Here is a 4,196-nt window from a genome sequence, read left to right as displayed (position 1 = left end):
CACATCCGGTGCGCCCACGCATGGCTTTTCATCGCCAGTCCCCTAGCAACATTGCTCTCCTTCCTCTTCTCTCCAACCACACACACACACCCACGCGCCCGTCTGTGATCCACCCCAGGCATTGACCGTGGCGCCTAGATCGTGCACAGATGCGCGCGGTCAAGCTCCTCCCTCCCACCCCTGATCTCCCCCTTGGCGACTGCACGCCTCTCTGCGCTGACAAGTGCGCGTGTGTGGTGGCCGGCCTGGGCCGGTGTGCAACGTAGTGAGGCTGCAAAGCAGGGCGGGCTAGCCTGTGTGCGAAGGGAGGGGCGCCGAGATCCAGCCTCGTGCCTCTCGCTCCTCAAACACACTTCGCTCTAGTGTCTGTCGGGTGCACGCTGTGTGCCCCTCTTTTCGTCTGCTCTGATGCCTTGCTTGGGCATAGCTTGCTTGTTTCGACCCTTCAGATTTATTTGATCTTTCTTTGATCGATTATTAGGCTCTTTGGGCAGTCTTCTCTCCACCATTCCCTTCCCCCAATTGTGAATAAGAGGATAAGAGTATTCACTGTGCCTCATCTCTGTTTGCTGATTTTTGTTGATGCTTTTTGAATCATCATTGGGTACCTATATGAACCAGTGAGATTGGGCATAAAGAAGCGATGTGAGATTATTATTTAGCTTTTTTAGCAAAGATTATTATTTAGCTGAACGAGCATATGAGAAAATCATGTAATTTTTTTAGCATGATGGACCGCATGCGTGCAAGGCCCAGATCCTCAAAACTAAATATGCATTTATGGCCCAAAGCCTAACGACTAGGGGAATTTTTTTGGGGATCTCCTATATGCCGCTCGTTGCGGCAAAGTGCCGGCGTTTCGCACAGGGTCGCCTAACCTGGGCCGGCCCATTTTCAGTGGCACGCGGAGGCATGTTCACGAGATGAAAAAAGCAAAAATAACGATCGCACTTGCGCAGAAACTCGATCCCGTGACTTCATAGTGAATTGCGAGCCGTGCGGCACACTTAAAAGAAACATATGACAGCGACAAAATTTTAAAACATAATTCACAAAAAATCCCAAAACTACTATCCGTGTAAGGAGTCGAACCAAGGACTTCCTGTAACTGAGTTTTTCATAATCACGAATATTTTCTCCAAATGTGAACACTTATTTTAATTTTTAAATAAATTTTGAAAAAACATAAACATTTTGATGATGTGAACAAATTTGAAAAGTGGGAAATTTTTTTGAATTTGTGAACAAAAAAATAAAAGCTGTACATTATTCAAAATTCCATAAACTTATTGAATCTGCAAAAAAATGAAAACATGAACATATTTTGAATTTGTGAATAAATTTGGAAAGCTGGAACATTTTTTGCAATTCCTAACCATTTATTGAATTTGCAAAAAAAATGAAAATATGAACAACTTTGGGTTTGTGAACAAAAAATAAGAATGCAATCTGTTTTTCAATTTACGAAGAAACTTTTGAAGCACAAACTTTTTTTGAATTTGTGCACAAAATTATAAAGCAGTAACAATTTTAAAATTATGAACATATATTGAATTTTCATAAAAATTGAAAATCCAAACAAATTTGGAACTGCAAACAATTTTTTAATACGTGAACGTAATTTGAAAAATAAGAACATTTTTCGAAATTTGTGAACAATTCTTGAAAACAGGAACATTTTTTCATTTATGAAAATTTTGAAGACGCTACTATTTTCTGAAAAAATGAACATTTTCTAAAAGCAAGAACATGTACTTTTAGAAAAAAATTGAAAAATAGAGAAGAAACTAAAAAAGGAAGAAAAGGAAAAATGAAAAATGAAAAATAAAGAAGAAAAGAAACAAAAAAGGGAAAAAACCGTGGGAAACGAAAAAAAAGGGAAACCGAAAAAGAAAACAAAAAAATGGTTCAGGGAAAATTACGAAAGCGGGAACAGTGAATCTTCAATGGGCCGGCGCAATCAGAACGACCACTCGATGTCCTGTGCAAAACAGCGACATCTTCATGCAAAATGAGTGAAAATAGGTATTTTCAATTTTCTGAAACCCTCGGTGGAAAGATGAGAGGTAGCTTATTAGGACGTGCGGTAGCGTATTATGATGGTGAACAGCCCGAAGCATTAGTCCTTTTATTAATAGGTATAGATGTTATAACTCTGTTTATTCTGTTTATGTACATGTATATCTTGTGAAATACATAAAGCCTTTTTATAAAATAAATTAATCTTCTAAAAACACATGAGTACATATTTTATAATTTATGTACATGAACATCTTTTAAACATGAGTTGAGCAAATAATTTGCAAATGTCTGAACATTTATATCAACGAATTAAAACTTTTTCACAATATAATACATTTATTTGTCTGTTATTTAAACAAATTTGACAACATTTTCTAACTTTGGTATACTAGTATGTATACACGTGCAACGCATGTCTTAGTATACACGTGCAACATTTTTTAACTCTGTTATTTAAAAAGTTTATCCTATTCAGATTTAAGCCACTAGGACTTCTGATTGTACTTTTGTCCATGCTAGCCAATCGTCTACGGAATATATAGTGCCAAGGTACCTCATGGGGTACCTCGAAGACATCGTATTCATCGGGCCCGAGACTTCTATCTTCCTCAAGCTCTGTTCATGTAGTTGCCATCCTCGGAGTCGTCTTCGTCCCCATTGATCATATTGTTGTCGTCGTTGTCGCCAATGCCTATGTCATTGCCAGCCTTTTGGTTGTCGGTACCATCCTAAGCGGTGATGTTGTCGGCAGTGTCTTGAACTGGTCATATAAGGTCATGGAAAAAATGGGTCCATTTCAAGGATGTCAAGAAATAACGTACTCCCAGACGAAGCCTCCTGACCTTACCCGAACATCCTCTGTTCAACATGGTCTATTTTTAGACATTCTTAAAATGACCCCAACTTTTGCAAGCGGAGCGAGGCATGCCCATGATAAGCATACATGTCAGGTTTGAATGATTTCCGACACCATATGCAAGTTGCGACACGTCCAACCATTTTATCACCCTTTTTGACCGAGGAAACTCCAAAAAACATGAAATTTCTAGAAAACCAAAACAACTTGGCATGCTGCTTTGAATTAGTAATACCAAGTCATGATAAAAAAATTAGGGCCATTTCAAGCATATTGAGAAACAATGTGCTCTTAGATGGAGCCTTGTGGCCTACCCACACACTCTCCGTTGAACATAGTATGCAAGTCGCGACTCGTCCGGCCATTTATCAGTCTTTTTTGATCGGGAAAACTGCAGGCAACGCAAATTTTTTCTAAAATCAAAACAACTTAGCATGGTGCCTTGAATTGGTCATATAAGATCATGGGGAAAATTGGGTCCATTTCACGGATGTTCGTATTTTCAATAAATGGTTTGTAGTTTCATAAAATGTTTGCATTTTCAATTGTGTTCCTATTTTTTTCGAAAATGTTTAAGATTCGAAAACAATGTTCGAGTTTTTAAAATGTGTTCACACATTTTGAAAAGGTTTACGTTTGTCAAAAAGAAAATCACATACAAATTTTTTTAAAAGGTTTAATCTTTCGCGACCTATGTTTCATATAAAGTGCGCTGAAATTATGGCCAACAAATCTGATTTGGTGCACTGGCTATTGGCGTTATGCACTCGCGGGAGCTGTATATTAAGTTTTGCGTTTTCGTTTATTTCTTTAAGTCTTGCGCTGCCAATAAATCACGTGAGCTCTATTGTCGTAGTGGCTAATTTTTGCTGATTTTCCACCACGCCAAATGGGCCAGCCCAGGTCATCTGTCTAAGTGGCGTACGGCGTATAAGTATACATACCAATGTGGACGATTCCTCAAAGGTCTATTTTACCCTATATATACGTTTTGTTTTTTTTGGGTGGGGGTGGGGGGGGGGGGGGGGGGGGTTACCGAAGCGGGTCTCTCTTTGATCATGATATTAACTAAAGATTCCTGCGATAATCAAAGTGTTTCTTTGCTTGATGAATAAAAAAGCATTTTACCTAAAGATTCTTTGATTAGAAGAGGATGGAAAGAATCTAAGGAATATGTACTTTTTGGTAGAGAGGAACAAATAGATCTTTTTTTTACTTGTTCGGCTGCGTCGGTGTTATGGAGCTTATTAAAATGTGCTTTTGGTCTAAAAACCACTTCCACTTCAGTTGAGGAGTGCTTTGGGGGATGGATCAAAAC

This window comes from Triticum urartu, chromosome 2A (assembly GCF_056163025.1).
Source record: "Triticum urartu cultivar PI428250 chromosome 2A, HENAU_Tu73, whole genome shotgun sequence".
NCBI classification, from domain to species: Eukaryota; Viridiplantae; Streptophyta; class Magnoliopsida; order Poales; family Poaceae; genus Triticum; species Triticum urartu.
Note: the sequence above shows the minus strand (reverse complement) of the source record.